Source organism: Protopterus annectens, chromosome 4.part0, assembly GCF_019279795.1.
Source record: "Protopterus annectens isolate FY-2018-M chromosome 4.part0, PAN1.0, whole genome shotgun sequence".
NCBI classification, from domain to species: Eukaryota; Metazoa; Chordata; order Ceratodontiformes; family Protopteridae; genus Protopterus; species Protopterus annectens.
Genome location: NC_056733.1, coordinates 1878023902 through 1878049051, shown reverse-complemented (window position 1 = coordinate 1878049051; position 25150 = coordinate 1878023902). Strand labels below are relative to the sequence as shown.

General features: G+C 38.4%; 1 protein-coding gene across 2 annotated transcripts in view; it reads left to right on the top strand.

Annotated features, from left to right (window-relative positions):
• Positions 1-25150, top strand: part of LOC122800061 (Kv channel-interacting protein 1) — a 1177177-nt gene that overhangs the window by 524833 nt on the left and 627194 nt on the right. The window lies entirely within an intron of this gene.

Here is a 25150-nt window from a genome sequence, read left to right as displayed (position 1 = left end):
TGCAGCTAGCCTTAATTGACTCCCTGCCCCCCTCCCCAGCCAATGCTGAAATACTCTGTTCCAAACTACAAATTAATAAAAACAAAGCCATATATATAATATGCTCCTACATCCCTCCAGGCAATAACATCAGCACATTAGAAAATATCCTTAGCTGGGTCTCCTGTAGCTTTCCTCAGGAAACCATCATCTTAGGAGACTTTAATATTGATTGGAATTCCTGCATCTCTCCCAAACCTTCCATTCACCTTAATCTCTTTTCCTTTCAACAAACCATAAACTCCCCTACTAGAATACACAAATCAACCCAGAAACAAGCCATCCTGGATTGGATACTGATCAACAACAATCCCCTATCTTATAAAACTGGAATACTCCCTGACAATATCAGCGACCATCTCCTTACCTATATCACTAAACAAAAATACAACAATCCCAAGCAGGCTACCTATCGTACTGTACACAACAAAACAAATTTTAACCTTTCATCCTTTCATAATGAACTCAAAGAATATAACTGGTCAACTCTAAAACACCTCCCACTTGATGAAGCAGTTACCCATTTCAACAATACCTTTCTACAAATTCTCCAGCATCATGCCCCATCTCGATTGATTAGAATAAGCTCCAAAGCAGCCCCATGGCTTTCCACAAAAACCAAGCAAACAATGCGAACTACAAACAAATTATGGAATAAATGGAGATCCACTAAAAGCCCAACTGACCATCAAAATTTCAAACACCTCAGAAATACAACAAAAAACTCACCTATCTAGATAAAAAGAACTACTACCTGCAGTATCAACAAAACCAAAACCCCAAACATTTCTGGTCAGGAATCAATAAACTGCTCCACCCAGGGAACACCAAAACACCCACACCAACTAGCCTAGCTCAGACCCAACCTGATATAATAGCCAATACCTTCAACAACTTCTTCTCTCAAACAGTCGCCACTCTAGCTAACACCATGACCCCCCCTCCTCCCCTTCAAACAACCTCCTCTCATCAAAACAACACCCCTACTCTCATATTTAATACAGTCTCCACAACCTATATACATAAGTTACTCTCTAAACTTAAACCTTGCACCCCTTCTGCTGACAATCTACCAGCTGAGTATCTTCAACTAGCAGCAACTGAACTAGCTTACCCAGTCTCCATCTTAATTAACAGAACCATAACCGAATCCACTATCCCATCCTGTTGGAAAATCTCCCATATCATTCCACTACATAAAGGAGGTAACTCCAACGAACTTTCTAATTTCCGGCCTATAGCCCTTCTATCTCCACTATCTAAAATTATGGAACGCTGCATACACCATCAACTCTTACATCATCTCTTGCAAAATAACTTACTCGCAGACTCTCAGCATGGTTTTAGGCCCCACCACAGTACTTCTACTGCCCTCCTCTCCTTCACAGACGTGATCAACAAAAATCGCAATAAAAACCTTTTCTCCTCTGCACTATTCCTGGACCTCTCCAAAGCCTTCGATATGGTCAACCATCAACTTCTCCTAGATACTTTAAAATCCCTCTCACTTGATTCACTAGCACTACAGTGGTTTGACTCTTACTTGACAAACAGAAAACAAGCAGTCCTCTGGGACAACCATCTATCCTCTCAGCTCCCAGTTACTATCGGAGTCCCACAAGGATCCATCTTAGGTCCCCTCCTTTTCTCAATATTCATAAATAACCTGCCCACCTCTCTGCCAACATCCACTTGTATACAGTCTGCTGATGATTCAACTCTCATCTGCTCTGCTCCATCTCCTGAAGAACTCCACTCTTCAACCCAAAAGGTCTTTACAACAGCAGAAAAATGGTTCCAACAGATCTGTCTCCTCCTTAACCCCAAAAAAACCAAATTACTACTTTTCACCCCTACCCTTAAATCCACCCCAATCTCATTTTCCATTATGTCCTGTAATGGCACTATCATTAAACCTGACTATTCCACCAAACTACTAGGCGTTACTATTGACAATCAGCTAAGCTTTGACAACCACATTGATCTAACCATCAAGACTGTAAATAAGAAAATAGGTGTCCTCTACAGAATTAAGCCCTTTCTTAATGCTACCACCCGAGTGTCTCTTGCCCAAACTCACCTCATCTCCACACTATTGTATGCCTCTACATCCTTTATCAACATTTCTAAAGCCAACCTTTATAAACTTAACACAGCCTACCATAGTATTGCCAGGTTTGCCACTGGATCCCCTTTTCGTACTCATCATTGTCTCAATCTAAAAAAACTCCACTGGCTAGAACCTCAAAGCCTAATACTCCAGCGTCAATTAGTCATCACTTTTAAAATTCTACACTACCCCTCCAATACACCCATACTTAATAACCTAATCACCCCATATAAAAATCTCACCTCACTTCGCTCAGCTAACAAGCTTCTAGTAACTACTCTTAAATCCCACAACAAAGCAGGTGACTCCTTATTTGCAAATACTGTTGGTTCATATTGGAATAAACTTCCCGTGGAACTGACCACCCTAAGCTCATCTCACCTTTTCAAAAAACAAATAAGACACCATTTCCAAACACACTGGCTATGCCCATGCTCTAATCCTGACTGAGCTCAACATAGAATGCACCTCTTTCCAGTCCCCTCCTCTTCACTCTTAATGATTATCCTTTACTTCTGATTTATCCCTCTTCTGACCAACCTGCATATTTATTCTTCCTTCTTTTCTTTCTCACTTCCTATTTCTTCCTTTCTTCATGCTGTATCACTACATCTTGCCATTTTTTCCTTACTTACATACATCTTGATCACTTCAATGCTAATTCTCTTTCCTAATAGTACTACTCTGGCACAACTTGTATTATTCTAAATTGTAATTAGTGAAATTGTTACTGACTCTCCATATGTCACAATTTTTTTTACTCAATCCTCTTCATTCCATGACAGACTCACCCTAACTATTAAGTCATTGCAAGACTGCCTCTCCATTGTTATCTCTTGTTTAACCACCTCTGAATTTTTTTTATATTACAGAATAACTTTTCCTAATCTGCTTACTTGTTTTCTACATTAGGTTTATTTGCTGTTGCTTTTGCATTTGTGTCTGATTGTTGAATTTATTGATTGTTTGAATTCTTTTGATTGTTTTTTCACTGTTAGCTACTAGTATGTTAATGGAGCTTTTCTCCTCGGGCCTCTGCTGAAAATGGACAGGGATCCAGCCAGACCAGCCCGGTTAACAAATGTAAAAAAAAAAAATAAAATAAATAAAATAAACTGCAACCTATACTCTGTGTTTAAATAGATGAACATAAAACACAAGGTTGACAAAAAATTATTTTACTGCACTTGCCCTAAACTGTATTAGATTTTGGTTTAATTTTTCTGACTCTTAAAATGTTTGACTTGCTTTCTATGATAGCTTGAAGGAACTTGTTATAGACATTACAATTATAAAGCCATTGTATTCTTCGGAAAATGCATTTAATGCAGCTATTGTTGCCCTCTTGTTGATGTGGTTTGACATTTGAATGCAGAGTATTTTCTTCTATCCAAGACACTTTGTTCTGATTTGCCTTTCCTGCTGTCTGTTTCCTGATATGACGCCCACTGTTTGCTTGCCATATGAGACTGTATGAGGCCATTTTTCTGTTTTTCATGATCCTGCAGGATTGTACAGGACTTCCACAGAACTTGTAATGCTATGCATGGAATGGGTTTACAGACAGAATGGTTTTGCCATGTTGTTGGATGATCATCAGACCCATTCCTGGAAAAGGGATCGCCTCAAACTTGTGACTCTGACTGCTGCAGTTCAGTGATTTCTTACTGCTTTATCAACTAGTTTAACTTCTACATGGTGCAGTTTAAATATTTTCATTGCCTGCTGTGGATATATTCTAATACTGCATTTTTCTGTATTTTATCTGGTTTTATTATTATAACATTCAATCTGTAAAAGGAGTCCGCAGGTAAGTCCTATCTTAAACTTGATCTTGAGTTAGGGGGCAGAGGTTTTCGGAATCATTAAGTTAATGTTATTCAGCTCTAGTGCTCCTTCTTCTAGCAACATGTTTCTAATTTTATTATCCTTGAAGATTTCTATAAGACAACCCTTGCTGGAGGGATGATAATCTTCTTAAGTTCAACTTAGCAAAGATCGAGTCAGTGCTCATACATGACACTGTTTCTAGTTCTCTGCTTCTTTTCCTTCGTCCACCAATTTTTTATTGAGAGCGCATTTTAGTAATAAAATTGGAAGATACAAGTGCACATGTCACTGTTGCAAATGGTGAGGACATGGCTGAGCTGCCATAGAGGTAAGGCAAAATGTGACACATTCTCATTCCATGACCTGCCCTGTACTTTACCATGGGGACTATGACCCAGGGGGAAGTAATGGGGTAAGTCACGAGAAATAACCCCCCCCCCCATGTTGATAGCCAGACCCTCAAGATGTCCTTGATTCCTCATTGGCCCCAGCCTTACTGGATGAAGTCCAGGGGGTAGGAGGTAGCTGGTAGATCTGCCTATGGATGTGGGACACTGAGTAGAGAGCCATAGTATGATGAACAGGGGAGACCCCCCCAAAAAAAGTTTAAACACCTTATAACACCTTGGACCTTGCAACAGTGACATGTGCACTTGTATCTTCCAATTTTATTACTAAAATGTGCTTATTGTAGATCTTCAGACAGTGACCTTACTCCACAGCTGATGCAGGACTCTGTGTCCAGGCTTCTGCCTCATACTTCATGAATTAGTTACAATGCGTGTATCCTAAAGGACATATACTGGGTCCCCACCATGATCAAGTCAGTTTTTATGTTGTTAGTTTTAACTTCAGTGCAGTAAACAGCCTGGTTCCTGCCTGTTTTAAAGAGCCCTCATTGGCTTGTTCTCACTCTATTTGACTCAGATCTTGAAGAGAGAATCTGGTGGCTGTTTCTAATATTCATCAGAAGACCTTTAGTAGGTACCATGCTGATAGGTTCATAGGTTCATTGTAGGTTACTAGGCTAATGGCCTTAAGGCCTTTATACATCTAGCGATGTAAAAATCCAAGTACCCTTATTGACCATAGTTAGATGGTCATTGTTAGCAAAGCAATTCTGTGATGAGCACCCTCTATCCCTGTGGAATATAGGTACCACCCCGGGGGAGAATTTACTGTCACCCATCCAGTTGTCAAGGTTGTGCTTAAATAGGGTTATTAAGGAGTTCTGCTTCACATGGAGTGGGAGTTTACTCCAGAGGAATGGCAATCGCTGGGTGATATAGCTGTTTCTCGGGCATGGTTGAGATCCTTGGAGCAAGTTATTCTTAACCCATTTGTTTTGCGGATGTGCAGCATTTCCATTAGGGCAGGGTCCGAGACTGCTCTGTAGGCCACACACAGGTCACCTCTCAGTAGCCTGTATGATACAAAGTACAATGACATAGCTTTTAGTCTTTCCATGTATGTCATGTTTTGGAGGCTCTGGATTCTCTTGCTTAGAAACCTCTGTGGTCTCTCCAGTTGCTGCAGGCGTCTGGTGAGGTACATACAGAAGGGAGCATTGTACTCAATTGGTGGCCTGAAAAGGGTTGAGTACAGTGGACCTATAACCTCCCTGGTCTAGGATGTGATGCTGTTATTTATGAGATGTGCAATGTAGAATGCTTTTCTTACCACTATGGACACGTGGTGATCGAAGTTTAGATTGCTATCAACCTGTGTTTCAAAGTCTGACAGCACTAGGTTTAAGCTTAGAGGTAGTTATTAAATGTCGGGCTCTCAATGTCCTGTTCAGAAACAGGACATCATCATTCTTTTGGAAAAACTTGGCTAGGCTTTGAAAGGCTCCCCCAGTTCATTAGCCTAGTAGCAGTCTATGAATCTATGAATCTATTTGTCTGTCTATGTAGCATTAATCTTTCTGAATCTTCTACCTTTCTTGATTTGATCTTGTGCTCCCAAGGCTTCATTCTGCACGTCCCTTAAAAATAAGTGACTCATGAGAGTATATTTAAATATACTGAGAGAAACTATATCATGATTTGTTTAATAATTTGCCTTGAAAAGTTGATGGTGAGTAGCATTGCCACCTCCTAGTAACAGGTTTGATTCTATCTGCATACATTTGCAGGATAGGTAATTCTGACAAGGCACTTCACCAGCCTGTGCCTTTAGAAAAGGCTTTGTATCTATTAGGACTACCTATTAACAAATAAATATTTGAACAGTAACATTTTGATCACTCAGTATCCTGACCTGAAGAAATGAAATATATATAAAAATTTTACTAAAATTAATTGATGTAAAATAAAACTGTGACAGAAGTAAAACTCAACTAAAGTATTTTAATGTAAAGGCAAATATTCTGAAAAAGACTGCCATTTTTAAAATTCTTTTGTTCCTGCAGGTCTGCTGTTCTATAATTTACAAAAAAGAAGTGAGCAGCAGAGAACATCATTTTGTTGTCTAAGCAATGACAACAAATCTATTGTGGGCAAAGTCTTGAGTAATCCTGGCACTGTGAGTTTAAAGATTCAGCAGTGTTATTCAGTAAACAAATGGCACTATAGGTCTTTGGAAAGAAAAAAAATGGTCAACTCACTTTTCTTAAAAGTATTCCTCAAAAGTAATTGTATAAGAAGCAACTAGAAGTTAACAGTGAAAAAGCAATCTTTGCATATCATTCTCTTTCTGATGTAATAATCACACAGTTTGTTTTTTATTAAATTAGAGGAAGTATTTCTGGTGCAATCACTCATATGGAGAAGAGAGGTTCTGGAAGCTTTGCCTACTGAAGAAAAATAATTTTGGTGCTCTGCTATTTTGTGACAATTGTTGCAATGATATAAATAGTGGAGAACTGTAAACTGGTAGTTGGTAGTCCTAGAAATAGGTTCATAGGTTCATAGGTAGGTACTAGGCTATCTGCCTCAGGGCATTTATAAGCCTAGCCAGAGTGTGTCAGCTTTCGCCGCCCCATTGATTAATTAACTGAGCCTCTGTCAAGGAGAGCCAATGAAGTGATCCCAAGGGTGTATCTTCTGTTACCCATCTACTCGTCAAGGTTTCTCTTGAAGAGTGTTAGTGAGGGGCTCTGCCTAATGTAGTTATGAATTTTGTTCCAAAGCATGGGGAGTCTCTGTGACAGGAATCTATCCCTCCAGCATGTTCTATTTATTGTTGTGGCAAGGTTTAGCTCACTAGAGCGAGTGGCTTGGAGTGACTTGGATTTCTTTAGGTGGAGCATGTCCATCAATTCTGCGTTGGACATGGCTTTGTAAGTCAGGCAGAGATCACCTCTGAGTAAGCGATATGTCATGGAGTACAGCCGGAGTTTTCCAGTCTGGCTGCATAGGACATATGTTTGAGGCCAGTAATCCTCTTGGTGAGGTACTTTTGTGGTCTTTACAGCTGTTGGAAGTGTCTTGTGAGGTACATCCCAAATGGGGCATTGTACTCTATGATGGGTTTGATGAGTGACCAGTAGAGGGGCACTATAACCTCTTTATTTCTAGATGCGAACCCTTTAGTAATTAGATGGGCTACATAGAAGGATTTCCTAACTACTTTGGCAATATGATTGTCAAAGTAGAGATTACTATCTAACTGGGTCCCCAGATCTCTTATTACCTCTTCTGTATTAAGGGGGCTGCCACCTATGTGGTAATTCATGGGTGTTTTGTTTTTCCCAAACAGGATGACTATGCATTTTTTGGCATTTAGCTTGAGACCATGACTTTGACACCAGGTGTCCATTTCAGTAAGGCCCTTTTGGAGAATGTCCGTGTCAGCCAGAGAGTCAATTATGGCTCCCAGTTTGCATTCATCGGCGAACTTGGTTAGCCATAGTCCTCCTGTGTTTGCCAGTACTTCTGGGAAGTATATGCCAAACAGTAGGGGTCCCAAGACCGAGCCTTGTGTGTCACCACTTGTGACTGGTTTAGAGTCGGACCTGGAGCCTGCTATTCTTACAGTGTGAGTTCTGTCTGTACGCCAGATGGCAACCCATCTCATGAAGTAGGGGTTTATGTACAGGCTGGTGAGTTTTTCTATAATTCCCGAGTGGGGAATGGTGTCAAAAGCCTTGGCAAGGTCAAGGTAGGCTGTGTGAACCACCTTCCCCTCATCTATGGCCTTGGTGACTGTTTCGAAGAAGTCAACCAGGTTTAGTAGGCATAATCTGCCCTTAACAAAGCCGAACTGGGTCGGTTCAAGTGTTTGGAGGTTCCCAATGTCTTTGTTAATGAGTTCCATGATAACGCACTCCATAGCCTTGCAGACCAGGCTAGTCAGGCTTATGGAGCGATAGTTTCCAGGGTCTGTTGTGGCCCCTCCTTTGTGGAGTGGAATAACCGTTGCTGTGCGCCATTCTATGGGCACGTAGTCTGTGGAGAGGCTGAGGTTGAACATTGTGTTTAGGTGGGAGGTTAGTTCATTCTGTAATTCGTGCAAGATGCAGCCTGGGACACCATCTGGCCCCATTGACACTGTGCTTTTGGCTTTTGAAAGGGCTGGTTTCACCTGTGCGTCTTTGATTTCCTGGACACTACACTTTTCCTGTATTGTTGTGGGCCCTTTTGGGGGTGAGAAGGGGGTGAAGTTTGCACTGAATCTATCTGCCAGGATGTTGGCAATATCAGTAGGTTCAGTATATTTTGTGCTATTTTGCACTAGCTCAGAGCATATCTGCGAGTTGCCACTTAGATTCTTGACATAGCTAAAGAAGGCTTTGTAGTTATATTTTGAATTCTTGACTATTTTTCTTTCGAAGTTAGCCTTGGATGATTTTATGAGGGACCTTAGTTTCTTACTGATACTGATCAGGGATGTCTTTCTTTCTTGGGATTTGCTTTTTTTCTGAACTAGTTTCCCCCTTCTATTGTATAGCTTGTTTATGGCAGGGGGCCACCAGACTGGTTTCCTTCTCTTAGGGGAGTGAGTCTTGGTTTTACTAAGGATGGCATGATCCATACATCCTTGTAGGTGCTCATAGAGTGCATTTGTAAAGGTTCCTGTATCTTGGACACTGTTATCCTTTAGCATGGGGGCTGAGAAACTTACCACCTCTGTCTTAAGTAAGGTGAAGTTTGATATAGAAAAGTTTTTCACTGTGGTTTCCTTGGTTGGGGGTGGTGGTGTGGTGTGGACATCCAGAGTGATTAGTTTATGGTCTGATCTAACCAGTGATGGGTTGACCTCTGGTGTGGAACACCTGTCGCCCATGTTGGTGATGACCAGGTCCAATATGTTTTCACCTCTGGTAGGGGAGTTTACCAGCTGATCCTGGGCATTTGAGTTGATAAATTCCAGGAAGCGCTGGATCTGGGAGTTTGTACTTGAGTAGTTTTCCCAGTTAACGGTAGGGTAATTGAAATTGCCCAATATCAGGGTGTTCGGTAGAACCTTCATGTTTTCCAGTGTCTCCAGAAAGGCAGAGTGGTGGTCCTGGGTCATGGAGGGTGATCTGTAGCAGGCCACAATTTGCATTGCAGATTTGCCTGATGTTAGTTGCACATGGATGATCTCAGAGGTATCATGCTGCGCCACTAACCTGGTGGTGGAGGTATCTTTGATGAATATGGATACACCCCAACCTTTTTTGTTTCGGTCCATGTTCTGTGGCCGAAATGTGTGGTACGAGTTGTAGCCCGGTAGTGCTGGGGTGCTGTGTGGAGCCTTGAACCAGATTTCAGTTACTGCACAGATGTTGATGTTCTCCCTAGATCGTAGCCAACATCATATAATTAATTGCAATTTAATACTGCTATTAGCAGATACACAATTTCATTAAATGAAAGATTAAAGAGTAGAAAAACTGCTTGCTGATATAGCAGTACGTATAATATATACACACAATATTGATTTTTGTGAGGACTTTAATTGTCCCAAGCTGGTTTAAATGCATCAGAGAGTGGTCAAATATCATTTTATTAGCCAGTCTTTGCAGAGGATCATGGCAAAGTTAAAAAGTACACAGACGCAAACTGTTGTCATATTGGGTATGATAACTAAAGAAAATGCACATAAAAAAGCATATGTATTATACATGACATATCCATTTAGGAATATATGCGAGCAGTTCCTTTCCTTTACATTACAAACTAGCAATGGAATAACCACTGAGTCATGCTAATATAATTTGGTGAAGATAGAGTAAGAAAAATGTGCGAAGCATAATGGAAAGAAAGACATGCTGTATATAATTTCTTGCCAACAGAAGGCAAAGCAAGTTGCTAAGAAAGTAAATTACTGAAGACAAACATTCCGATCTACTTTTGTTTTGACATTTTTAGGACGTGCTAGGAGGACACAATACCAGAATTTGAATTGTTTTTCAAGCACAAGGGAAAATAAATCTAGGACATAATGCCTTTCCAAATTACCATCCTTGCAATAAAAGTACCACTTCTATGAATTAATTTGTTCAGAGAGCACCTTAAATGATAACAGTATATGTGTCACATTTTTCAACTTAAAAAGCTTCTAGAGTTTTCACAAAAAAGTGATTAAAAGCTTACTGTAGTTTGAAATACAAAGACTATTTGTATTTGTATAGGTTGCCAAGAAAAGGGATTTTTAATTTTGCACTCAGCTTTGTCCATAAATTTGTAAGAAAAAAGCTGGCATATAGTTCACAATGGAGAGGGTTAGGATCTGATACTCCAGCTTACACACTGCAAAAGAAATGTGCAATATACCTAAGTGGTGTCCCTAATCTGATTCAAAGCAACACTTACCTGTCCTGTAAGGCTCAAGTCTGCCTGCTCATCTCAGTTTTGTATATAGAATGCTACTTTAGGCTTCACTTCCAATGTATTATCTTGTGATATGGGCTCTATGGCACTTTATACTTGGTTACAACCTGCTGGTAGGATTAACCATCAGTATTATTTTGCAAGCCACAGCTCACGTTTTATACTTCTTTTTCTTTTCTGCATACATGTGTGTGATAGCAGATATGGTTTACCTTTGAAAGGTTGAAAATCAACCTACCGAATGGCCCTTTGTGCGAACCGGAATAACGGAAATCGTCATTCTGATTTGCACCGAAGTTCGAAAATCAGCAAATCAAAAACCAGATTCACTGATTCGCTGCACCCCCCCACACCCCCCTACTTTATTATTCTAACTCCGAGGTAGCACTACAGTGGGGAAACGGTCCACTTCCCTATCCCCACTATAGTGCACCTCGCACCAAAAATGCCGAATCTGCAATGAGCGAACGTTACTGTGCATTCGCTCATTGCACATTCGATGCATTCTGTTTTCGGCTTTCCGAAAACTTGAAAAAGTCCTTTCGGACTTTTGAATTTCATCCATGCTTATTACACACATGTAAAGGTAAACCAGAATATATATGTGCTCTAGTATCTGTATATGTGTTAATACCAACACTTTATTGTGTGCATTTGATAGCATGTATGTTGGGATGGTAGGCATGTGTAATAATGCATACGTGCAATACATATGTATAATAGTACACTGATGTGATGTCATGTACATGTAATATATGTAGGTGTCAGGCAGTATAAATATATGTATATGTGACAGTGTATGTATTCTTTACTCTATATGTGTGATGTTGCATACGTGTTAATAGTACTATGAATGTGAAAATATTTATTTGTAACAGTATGAATGTGTGTTAATGCATAGGTGCAATGCGGTGCATGTGGGAGAGTAATTTTGTCTATAAGTATATATATATATATATATATATATATATATATATATATATATATATATATATATATATATATATATATATATATATATTTTTATATATATATATATATATATATATATATTTGGCTTTGTGTAACAGTATGTATATTTGTTACTATGTATGCATGTGGGATGCAATGTATGTGATAGCATAGAGTATGAGATGCAGAATGGGGGCTGAAACGGTTGTGTGCCTTTACCAAACTGTATTCTTGCAGTAACCTTCTCTGTGTTTATTTATGGGAGAGTGAACACATACATTGACACGTGCATGCATGCAAGCATGTATGTACACATATACACACACAAGCACATGTGTTTGTATGTGTGGGGGGCATAGCTGTCTGGTTTGTGGGCATGCATGTCACCTGCTAGGGGTGGGGGTTAAGGAGAGAAAAATGAAAATACCTTTGTGACTGCTTGGAAGATGGCCTCATTGTTATTAAATGTTGTCCCAATAAGGAGGCATAAATGGTCACTGTCATAATGGCAAGGAAAGGTAGTCAGTAGGAAAGGAAGGTAGTAAATAAGATAATCACCTCAGTAAACTCCATAGTTATAAATGTCACAAGCTTGCCATTCTTAACAGTTTGCCTCTCCTGAACTCCTTTTCAACACTCAGTACTCATATTATTTTTTCTGCTGCTCTGTCTCATGTTAATTGTTTTGCTTTCCTGCATATGCTTACTTTTTTAACCTGCCAGCACAGTTGTTCAAATATTTTCCTAAACTTTATGTTCAACTACCTTTCCTTCCCAATAATAAATTCTCTACTTTTCTCTCTTATTGTATATGTGAGCTAACTCCTGATATTAACTACCTTCCTGACTTGTATGTAATGTGTGTGTGTGTGTGTGTGTGTGTGTGTGTGTGTGTGTGTGTGTGTGTGTGTGTGTGTGTGTGTGTGTGTATATGCGCATGAGTGTATATGTGTATGTGTATGTATCTATGTATGTGTTTATACAGCCATGACTCTGGCCAAGGGAAGTACAGAGAAAAGTTACAGTAGCAGAAAAATACCAGCTGAATTAAAGTCCTTCTTTACAGAATTGCTCCTTGCACTGATGTACTTAGATTATGTGTACTTAACAACTTACAGTTTGTAAAATTATCAGTTCTATACTAAATTACAGGTTTATAGTGAGGAAGTTACAACAAGGGGATGCAGAATTTTATGATGGCTGCTGCTTAACACCTTCTGTCAGATGCTCCTTAAGTGAGTAATTGTTGCAGGAAAATTGCAACATTGAACATTGCCAACTGCTTTGGAATATAAAATGTTGCTCTTTGATTATTTGTTATAAAATCTGTGGCAAAGAAACATTGTAAATATGATTTCAGTGAACTTTCCTTAGAATCTGGTGCCTAAATCTTGTTCCCAGTAAGAATATGTCAAGTACTGTTTAGACTAACATAGTCATTGAGTAGGAAATACAAAATGTGCTATCTTCAATACAAGAATTTTGCATCTAGACATTCACACATTCAAACACACAGACACAAACTGACATACCACATTTCTGTCTCTTATCCGACAGGATGTCCTTGCTGTATCATCTTTATTTAGCCCCTGCTCCTTTGGAAACCACAGATGCTTATACTCAGTCAACAATGCCAGACATTAGAGTTCCATATTTTGTATTGTTCCAAAACTGTATTATGATGCTAAAGCTGTTACTCTATTAACTTCTTAAATAACTTTTACTTCTTCTTCATTCGGCTTTTCCCAGTTGGGGGTCACCACAGCAGAACAACAGTCCGCAGAATGATTGGCAGTGAAGTTTTATGGTGCTGAGTTGGAAGCCCAGCACCTAACCTTCCACAGAAGGCACAGACATGCAAACTAGGGCCAATTTAGAGTGTTCAATCCACCTACAGCATGTCTTTGGAACGTGGGAGGGAAACTGGACCACCCGGAGGAAACCCACGACCACAGGGAGGACATGCAGACTCTTCACAGAAGGCACCCCAGCCAAGAATCAAACCAGAAAATCTCCTTCTGTGAGGCTGGAATGCTAACCGAAATTATCCCTGCCATCTTCTATTTGTTTATCCCAGCATGGCCATTTAGTGGTATGGTAGCCCCAACCATGGACACCATTCCCAATTTCATCCCTGCTCTCTTTATGATAACTCACAGACTACTACAGTTAGTCAATAATACCAGACATTAAGAGTTTTATATATTTTGTAGCTTAGAGAATACAGGAACTTAAAGACATCATCAATCAGCATAGAAACCGAAAGCGCTTGATTAGTAATATGATTCCCCTGTGCCAAAGGAGGATTAAACGGTACTACGGACTTGTTAATGTGTGCTGGGGGTATAGGGTACAAACATTTTCAAGTGAATTTAGGACAATATTTAAAGAGTATCCCTACTAGTAAGTGTTTCCCACCTCATACCTAGTTTGAGCCTCAAAACTTGTTTAACTTTTGAGGTGCTTTTAGGGTAAGATGTAAGGAGTATCCCTGGTGGATAGTGTTCCCTCCCACCCCACATCTTTTGTGCTGTAAAATCTGTTATTCTATTATCTTTTTACTTCACTATAATGTCACATTTCATTTTCCCTGGTGTATAGCTCCCCCTCATATTGCAGGATTTGCTTGTTAGTACAGGGAAGTGTAGAGGTATGGCAAACCCTGCCCACATAGAATCATATACACACATTTACACATTCATACACACACACACACACACACACACACACACACACACACACACACACACACACACACACACACACACACACACATATACACACTCACCTGAAACCACTCATTCCTCTGCATAGTCTCACACATGCAGCCACACAAATATATACACACACATCCCACCACTATCACAAATACATACCAACACATCCCACCACTATCTGTCTGCTAAACTCCCAACACTTATCTCGACCACAATCTTACCCATTGAAAGTAACCAGTGAAAGTGAATATTTGGCCATTTTTAATAACATTGCTGGCCATGCTAACTTAACATAACCAAGCAATTCTCTGAATCGCTCGTCTGGATAAATGCCTTACCACAGGCATTTCCGAGAGGAGAGACCATGACTGACCAGCATCCACAGCTCCTTCAGAATGGGTAATTAGCATCTGAAGTAGGATGCAGAGGCAGCTCTCCAATGTAGTGAGTGGTTAAAAAAGGCTTACTGCTCATGGTAACCATTTTGATTCTCCCTGAATAATTTTTGAAGCAGAGCTAAAAAATTATATAAAAAACAGTATAAAAAAGTTAGAAAGTTATATAAAGGTAATACAGTAGAAAGATTATCCATAGATTATACCAGTCTTCTTACTAAGAATATAAAAACTACAGAGATCACAAGTATTAGTAAAGCAGTAAGAGATAATGCGTGAGGAAATAAATGGAATTTATAAACTTATAAACTGTTTCTATTAAAATATATTTCTTTAATACATAAAGTATATAACACATATGATAATGAATGAATCTCTCTTTCTTGAAAATATTCAGAGACTATGCCCATATCAATAGAAGACAAAAATCAACCTGCTTGTATTTGATATAGACCAAAATCATTTTTAAATGTTAATTATAACATGTTTGGGTCAGTTCCAACAAGCAAAATAAACAATTTTCTTTCTTGGTGGTGCTGTGGTAGCGTTGTCGCCTCACAGTAAGACGCTGTCCAGTTCGACTGTGGTGCTGCGGTAGCATTGTCGCCTCACAGTAAGACACTGTCCGGTTTGATTCTCAGCTAGAGCGTCTTCTGCATGGAGACATGCGTGAATGGGCGTACCTTCGTTGAAGGTTGTGCGTCAGGCCTGGCAAGCCGGTACGTAAAAATCAACTGCCAATCATTAGCGGACCGGAGTTCCGCTGTGGCGACCCCTAACCGGGAAAAGCCGAAAGACACACACACACACTAATAACTAATGATCAAGTATAATTTATTATGAACAGACAGACATAAGGTAATATTAAAAATAATTTCAATGATCAGTTGATAATAACAGTAGAGGACAGTAAATTATCAGTTTAGGTATTCAAAAAGCTTTCAAATCTTTAAATTGGAATTATCTCTTTAGCATGTTAGAAATATATGATTTTCCAAAAAACTTCATATATTTCATTAAGACTTTTATAATAACTTGTTTAAAATACATTATGTAATTAACACTTTGCATAATAATTCTTTAAGATACATTATTATTAAATTTTGGGAAGTTGTATGCCCCAGGGAGCTACCACATTGACAATACTCCCCTAAGAGTTGACCCAGTTCAGGATTTGGGAATTTACATAGACAGTGACCTAACTTTTGACCAACATCTGTCTATTTTTGTAAGAAATTCCTTCAATATTGCACAGCTTATAAACAAAGGGATTGTGACTAGGTCTAGAGATATCATTGCCCCCTTTACTCAGCCCTCATTAGGCCAGCGATTGAATATAATGCCCCTTTTAGCACATATCTGTCCAGCCACATGCAACAACTGGAACACCAACAGGGATACCTTACTAAAAGGATACAAGGCCTAAACAACATCTCCTGTATGGACCATCTCAAAGCTCTGTCACTATACTTGGTATCCTACAGACTGCTAAGAGCTGAGCTGTATCTGGCATACATGGTATCCTTTGACCCATTACTGATGGATTTACAGCACATCAGCAAGTCAAATGGTATCAGAAATACTCACGTCTATAGATCTAAATCTCTTCTGCATCATCAACAGAAAGGTTTGGGCAGGGACAGGTATATCTCTCAAAAGATACCACTGCTGTGGAATAAACTCCCCATCCATATAAAACAAAGTTCATACCTGCCCATATTCAAGTGCAACTTAGATCTATGGATAGAAAACAGAAAATTTACACCAGGACTGCCTTCTGTAGTACTAATGGACAAATAAATTTCCTAAATGTTTTATCCTATGCATGGGTCCCCTCCAATTATCTATGGTATGTTCCCAGTTATTGTCATTACGGGTAATATCTGATTAGTGACAATGGGAAGGGTAAGGCCAATCTATACTAAATGTGATAGGTTATTTCAAGCACAAAAGGGAAATTGGCTAGGCTTAAAATGGCCCGCAAAGGCAGCTAGCCCAGTACTTACCTATGATTCTGTTATCCTATGAACATATTTATCTCAATCCAGTGAGAAGAGAAAAGAAAATCAAGATTGTCCACTTCCCCTGTTATTATTTACTGCAGCTATTTAACCTTTACCAAACAGAATTAGGGAGACATATAATGCTAAAGAATTTCAGGCAGACAAAAACAATTTCATCATCATTTGCAGATGATGAAATTGCAAGCCAGCATGTAAAAATCTACTGCCAATCATTAGCGGACCGGAGTTCCACTGTGGCGACCCCTAACCAGGAAAAGCCGAAAGACACAAACAAACAAAACCATGGGCCTCTATTACAGGAGGTTTAAACTATTACACAGTGAAGATTCCAGCTTAGCTGGGTCTTTCCTGGAGTTTTTACTGAATGGTTTGCGTGATCTTTTTCCCCTTGGTATGGAGGTATTTGGGATATTTTGCAGGCATCCTAATGTTCATAGGCATCAGGCTAAGCTTTGTGGTTCCATAGATTAATAATCAACTTATGCTATACTGATGAGCTTAGAAGAGTGAAACATGGAATGCTTTCGGCTAGCTTTTGGATTTATTGGCCCAAATGCACCAGTAAAGGCTTTAAAAATAAAAAGTGAAAAGCTATGAACATCTACAATTCATGTAGCTAAAACAGTGGCATGTCCTTAAGAGTTCATTTATCTATATCCCATCGGCCTGCACTACAAGATGTTTAAGGTATTGTAGAGTGACAGTTCCCACTTAGCTGTGCTTTACTTGGAGCGTTTACTTAAAAAAATTAAAATAACAGTTTTGCTGCAAGAAAGACATGGAGCCCAGGGAACACTAGACATCATGGATACTCTATATCATGCCTTAAAGGTACTTTAAAAGATAAACAAACAGTGTTTTACAGAGCAAAAGAACTGGGTGGGGAACAGTAGACCCGAGGGATACCCTTTATATCATGCCTTAAAGACTGTTAATAAATTAAAAGAACAACAATTTATAGTACAAAAGTTGTGGGCTGGGGAATACTGGTCACCTAGGATACTTTTTATATCATGTCTTAAAGGTACTTAAAAAGGTTGAAACTCTGTACCCTTAGCACTTATGCACAGCTCTTAAGTGATGTGTTGGCATTCTGCACCACCACTAAACACTAGTGATAGCCTAACACAGTATTACCTTAAGTCTTTGACAATAAAAAAAAAGAAAAAAAGTTTCAGTAAAAGGGAGAAAATCTTCAACTCTTCACCCTAAACACAGAAAACATAGCTTTTACCCCTCTTCTCTAACTGAGGCGGTAATGTTAGAGGGCATTTTTTATGTAATAAGAAGTATAAATCTCTAATGTCTGGCATTGTCTACTGACTGCAACAGTCCATGAGTTATGATGGAGAGTGTCCATGCAAGAGCATTCTATAAAATCAGGAACAACTGTGAGCGCCGAGGAGTGTCAGTGCAGTGGGAAGCTTCAGGACAAAGCCTGGAGAAACACTAGACAATATCCAGGGAGAATCATAAAACATTACTTTGACTCAATGGAAATGTTAATACAGCAATAGGTCTAGTATCATAATGCACTTTATGAACAATAATAAGAATTAAACTCTAATGCCTAGTATTATTGATTGACTGTAAGGATTTGTGATTTACATGGGGATGTTTTGTATACTAAGAGACATGTAAGAGGTATGTCAGAGTTTGCACATGTGCACACGTGCATGTGTGTGTGTGTGTGTGTGTGTGTGTGTGTGTGTGTGTGTGTGTGTGTGTGTGTGTGTAGGGGGGAGGTATAATGTTTTGCACTATATTTCAGATATTACTGTTCCTATTATATACATTTTTCTTCATTTGTTTGATCACATTAAAACAACCCAGAGGTATACATGTTCAAGAAAGTAGCTATAATTGCAAAGCATAGTGCGTGTGTGTGTGTGTGTGTGTGTGTGTGTGTGTGTGTGTGTGTGTGTGTGTGTGTGTGTGTGTGTGTGTGTGTGTGTGTGTGTGTGTGTGTGTGTGTGTGTGTGTGTGTGTGTGTGTGTGTGCATGTCTGTGTGCATGCGTCTGTGGATGCGGGCATCTGAGCTTTTAGAAATGTGTGGCAGACTGTCTAACTCTGTGTGTATGTGTGTGTGTTTTTACATGCACTGACAATATTAAATACTTATATATCCTATCTTTAACAGCAATTGTATCCTACAGCAATTGCATCCTACAGCAACTTTAAAACATTAGGTAGAAAAACTTATTTTACCAAAAAAAAAAAAATTAAAAAAATATGCTAGTATTGAAACAAATGCAAAACAATTTAATGGTAGCCAGTTATCTAAGTGTAATAATGCAATCCAGGGTGGGCACTATAGGGAAATAATTAAACTGCCAGGTGTGGAAAATCCTAATGTCACAGGGCAACCTTTTATTTATTTATTTTATTTATTATTTATTTACATTTGTTTACCAGGTCTGACTGGACAAAAATGCCCTTTTCAGTGGAGGCCCAGGGAGAAAAACTCTAGAAACATATTTATACAAAATCATTTACCAGAAAGTAGCATAAAATAAGGTTACAAAACCACATAGAGATGCAGATAGTTGTTAATTAAACAGTAAAAGCGTAGTAAATAGCATAAAATAAGGCTACAAAATCACACAGAGATGCAGATAGTTGTTAATTAAACAGTAAAAGCATAGTAAATAGCATAAGATGAGGTTACAAATCAGTGACAGCATTTTTACAATATATTTTATTTGCCTGTTAACACCCTCCCTATCTAGCATTATTGCTTGCCTTGTAAGTTACTTTTGCAATAGCACATCTGAAGACTTCCTTCATGATGATCCTACGTATTACATTTCAGTAACTGGGCACTTTTAAGTTCTTATCAATAAGTAAATGAATAAGTTGACTTTACCATGACAATAAAAGTCAGAAACAAGAATTCACTCCAATTAAGTCAACTCTTTTATCAGCTTTGTTAAATGTGATATACCTCATTATAAAATGTGTAAGGAACATTGGCCAAGCAGATTGTTAATTGCCAGTGCACCAAATCTATTGTGTAACACAGAAAAAAACTATTGCAGGCCATCTTGAATTCACATTTATTTAGAGATTTTTTTCTCACAAAATAGACTTCAGAATTCAATATACTATCACTGTCTTGTAAATTCATTCAGCAGGAGAAACTACCATACAAAGAAATACTACAAAAACAAAAATAAACATACAACTCAATAAAATAACAGTGGCAACTATAGAAATGTACACTGCATCTGTATAAAAATAATAGTAAAAAAGAAATAAAACAAAACAGAAATCAGGATTGTGACATAAATTAAACATACTTTATAATAATAAAAGCACTAAAAACACAAATTTAAAAACGTTACCCTGTGAAGAGGAGGAATGGCATCAAAAAGGTAAACAAAATAAAAAATAAATAGATAAATGAAATGAAAGCTTAAACCACATAAGCAAGTCATGAAGTAGTGTAGAAAGGAACAGGAAGTTAATAATGTGAAGAAAAGTTCAGCAGTCGCCATAGCAGCAGAATGTCAGCCACTCTAACCTAAGAGTCAAATTGCACACAAATACACATGCACATGTGCACATACACACATATACACGCATACACAGATACACAACAGACACAAAGACAGACTCATATACACACAAACACACACACACACACACACACACACACACACACACACACACACACATACACTAGAAAACCTCTGTTAGGCACTGACTGACATAAGAAATAAATCTGTAGATACAGTACACAACTCCAAAACAATACACAAATACAAGTGTATATTAAAATAGCAATACAATACACATAAAATTACTGTAGTAACACAAATAAATAATGGCAGCAAGCAAACCAATGCAACTTAAAAAAATTAAGTGGGGGGGACATTATTGCTTACAAGTATGTGTTTTTCAGATCTTGGTAAGAACCATCAAATGATTTCCCTTGTGAATATTTTAAGGCCACAACTAGCATACCATCAGCTAAACCAACTTAAAAAAAACTGATGTTGGGGAACATTAATGCTTATGCATATTTCAGTTTTTGGAGTTTCCACTAAAATTTTTACTCTTGTGAATATTTTTGAGGTTTGGTTACCCGAAAAACAATATAAGTGCTTGTGAAGCACTGTCTTTTTGATATATGTCTTTCCTTGTCTGGATTCATTTGCCTGCCACTACTCAGGTATGCAGTATGGGCAATGGCTGCCTGTACCTATGCATCAGGCAGTCACTGTCCAGACAGCACAGTGACTACCTGTAGCTATGAATCAGAACATTTACATGTGGGGAAACATCTTTTAAATTGAATGACTAAAGCATTGTTTGTTTGCCTTACTTGCTCAGTATAAATTATTTTCTTACATTTAAAACAAAACATATTAAACTATAAACATAACAAAAAAATGCATATAAAACTGTAACAAAATACTTAAAACCATCATTCTTTCATTTTTTCCAGACTTAATCAGAAAGAGAAGAAAGATGCACCAAATTGATAATAAATCAATAAAGCTAAGCAGCATCTGTTGCCTTCAGAATGTCTTCTTTAGCCTGCAGCAGGAGAATTTCTGGGTGCAGTCTCTTTGATTTCTCCTTGGCCCAAAAACAAAACAAAGAAATCTGCATGTTGACCTTGGTTTTATAACCAGATTACACACTATCAGTCAAGGTGTGCGACTGCAGCCAAATAAGGCCAATGATGCCCAAGTGCTAAAATATTTGGCTAGAGTTCTATGGTTAGGTTGCTGCTTAATTCTAAATCATATATAAAATGTTGTGCAGCAGTGATCCTATTACTCATAAATCTATAAATCTTCTGTTACTGTAGCTATCTCACACAGCTGAACTTCATGTTATATAGAAAATAAATAATTTTATGATGACTGTAGGTTAACTCCCAATGCTTCTGTCTCAGAAAGTCAAAGCATATGAAAGAGTGCTGCTAAGGTGTTGTGTAGCATTAGCCTCTGCTTTCAAAAGGAAATGCAGAGTAGCACACAACAGTTTTACAAAAGGGTCTATAAAGGAGTTCTCTAAAAACTTCATACCAGAATTATACACACTGAAGAAGTTATAGTACTGCACAGCAAACAGTTAGTTAAAATGAGCAGAGGAACTATTTCACATTGCAATATACTACAGAACATTTATAATTACCATAAGTAAACTACAAATTGTAAAATTAAAAATGCAAAGGATACAGAAGCCTATTGTGTAAGTGCAATATTACACTTGGGACTGGGCTTAGGTTTACAGGCTCGTAGTTAAATACTAGGCAATCAGTCTGCAGATTATTACATGCTTAGCCAATAACCAAACAACGACTAAAGGGGAGAAAACAGAATATGTACCTTTTACATATAAGGCAAACACCTTAACTGTTAAGCTAACCCCCAACCCACTGGCATGATACAGATCTTACTGCTTGCCCACAGATTGTAAAACATTCACTCTGAGTGGAAACACCTGCACCTTGCACTCCTCTCATGCCTTATTACATACATAACGTAGCATGATGTTTCATCACAGTGACATTTGCTTAGTGCCACTTGAACAAATGACACCTGTAAAACAGAGTGTTTGTGAACACAGACTGCTTTCATTAAGTGAAGCATACTTTCCAGCCTGAACCTGATGCAAAACATTGTTTTCATGTGTATGTGTGTGAGTGTGTTTGTGTGTGTAATGTATGAGTATTGTAATATATTGCTGGCTGGTCCCTTTAAGGATTCTATTTCAGAAACACGCAGACAGACAGGTTAGAGGTAATAAGGGACAGCTGCAGATTGGGCTATTTAAAGCCCAGTGCTCTGAGAGTAGTCAGATTCTAGTCCTTGGGGTCTAAGTGAGTCCTGGGGAGGAGTTGAGTACCAGAAGGTAGGCAATTCATGGGACCTTCCTGGAAGGGAAAGGAACTGATTACCCTCCAGAACAGGACCCATTGTATTCCTACCTGTATGAGTGCATGGATTACTACAGTTTGTTCCTTCCTGTTTAGGATTATAAAGCCAAGATACTCTGCATTTGTGTTCTCTGTAAGTTCTGTTTTCTAAAGCCAGTTTTTAAGTATACTGTCAATAGGAAATTATAATAAAAAGAAAATAACCAAATATACTTTTGTTTTCCATTCACCTTATAAATAAACCAATATTAGACAACGGTTGTTTTCAGCTTGTGTTATCTATGTCAGTGACTGTAATAGGCAGACAAAACATTTTTTTGTGAAAATTGTAACACTGGGAAAGCTACCTAAATAAATGCTTTGCCCGAACTGTTATTCCCCATCCATGCAAGTTTTACTTTCTCCTTGAATAATATTTCCCACCAGAAATAATTAGATGGAATATCAGATTACAGACAAATGTGTGCTTTGTTCAACAACTTAACTACACTGACTGCAGCCGGTTTTACAATAATATCAACTGTTGTGTATATTGACTTTGACTACTGAGTTTTGACAGAAAATGGAGAAGCAGATTGAAGCTTTAGTAAATTCTAGAAAGCTTTTAGTGACTTCCACTCACTTCAGGAGAGGTTTGCAGCATCTAACCAACACTTGGGTCAGTCTTAAAGAAAGAATTGAACAAAACTGAATCACTTATGGTTACTATTCTGGATAGATCTGTTGCAACTGATCAAAACCTGCTAAACCTCCAACAGGAGAGTTCCACCCTAGCAAACTATCTGCCTATCTCACAGAAAGTCCAGTGGTGCCATCCAGTCCTGACAAAGCTTGTACCACATGATGTGGAGGAATACCTAGCTGATTTTGAAAGGTATGCAGCTACAGAGAACTAGCCCCAGATAGAACAGGCCAAAATGCTATCATCCTGCCTTACTAGACAGGGCACACCAGTGAAAAAATCTGAGAGTGTTCAAACCAGGTGATAAGGTGTTTGTATTAGTACCAACTGTTGAAAACATGTGCTATGTAAAATGCCAATGCCATTTTGAAGTGGCAGAGAAAGTAAGTGCAGTGAATTATAAGCAAGACAACCAAGAAAAAGGAACCCATAACAGTTGTACACATAAATGTTCTGAAACCCTGAGGGAGATACTTCTACTGCAGTTTCTATAGAAAGTATGTTTGTAGGCAAAATTAAAGTTTCCGCACTATGTCCTGAAGTATTAAGGAGACAATATCAGGGTCACAGAAACAGGAAGTGAAACTTGAGATTATAGAAACATTTTGAGGTGAATGGAATAATCCCACACTACTGGTTCCCAAGCCTGATGGGTCTGTAAGGTTTTGTAATGACTTCAGGAAAGAAAACAGAATATCTAAATTTAATTAATATCCCATGCTCCAAGTGTTTGAATTGACCAAGAAATTGGGCAAGGCTAGGCTTCTTTCCAGATTATACTTAACCAAAGGCCATTGTCAAATCCCACTATTATCAGGTGCTAAGGAGAAAACAACATATTCCACGGAAGATGGGCTTTTCCATTACAGAGTATTGTCTTTTGGTCTCAATGCTTCTTTATCTGTTTAAAAACTTTTATTTTGTGGCTCACTGCTGTTCTTCTGCTGCGATAAACATTTCTATAGTGTTTACTGTCTAAAAGAGTATAAGCTAGTAGTTGTAGTATTTTCCCAGTTCAGATTTGCTGTCTCTAGGCCTGTTTGTTTTTGCAGTGGTTGTTCTGAGCACATGACCAGGCCATCTTGAATTAGCAGAAGCCTTTCTTTACCTTTGTGGCAGGAATGTGTTGATTGGCTGCTGGCTGGTGGAGGTTGGTTGGTCTAGGGCTTGGAGTAAGCACTCATTGGTTCTTTTGAGCTTTTTTTAAAAAAGTTGCTTAAGGTTGTATCTTCTGATATTTAAGCCCTAACTTTGAGAGGATTTCTGTCTATACACACTGAGCCGAGTGGAGGAAGAGCATTGATTACAACTCTGATCTGAGATATATAACATTAAGTATCCTGTTTTTTTGCTTACTTTTGCCAATTATTGCTTCTAGCAATTTATATATAGCCCTTTTATTGCCTGCTGCATACCTTTTACTGTATTTTATTGTTATTAACTAATCTGCATGGTTAAACTAAAACTGTCTGCCTTACAGGATCTAATAAATATGGTTTTTGCTGTCACACTGTTTGTAAAGCTTTTTAGCTAGTTTCACTGTGTGAAAGGTATTAACAGGAAATTTTCTCTACTTGTTAAGCACCTGTTTGTTTGTTCTGATTTCCTGTATCATATAACTGATTTGTTTGCAGTTAAAAGCATTCTGTAAAGTCTCCTTGCTCCTTTATCTGTTTAAAAACTTTCATTTTGTGGCTCACTGTTGTTCTTCTTCTGTGATAAACATTTATTTAGTGCTTACTGTCTA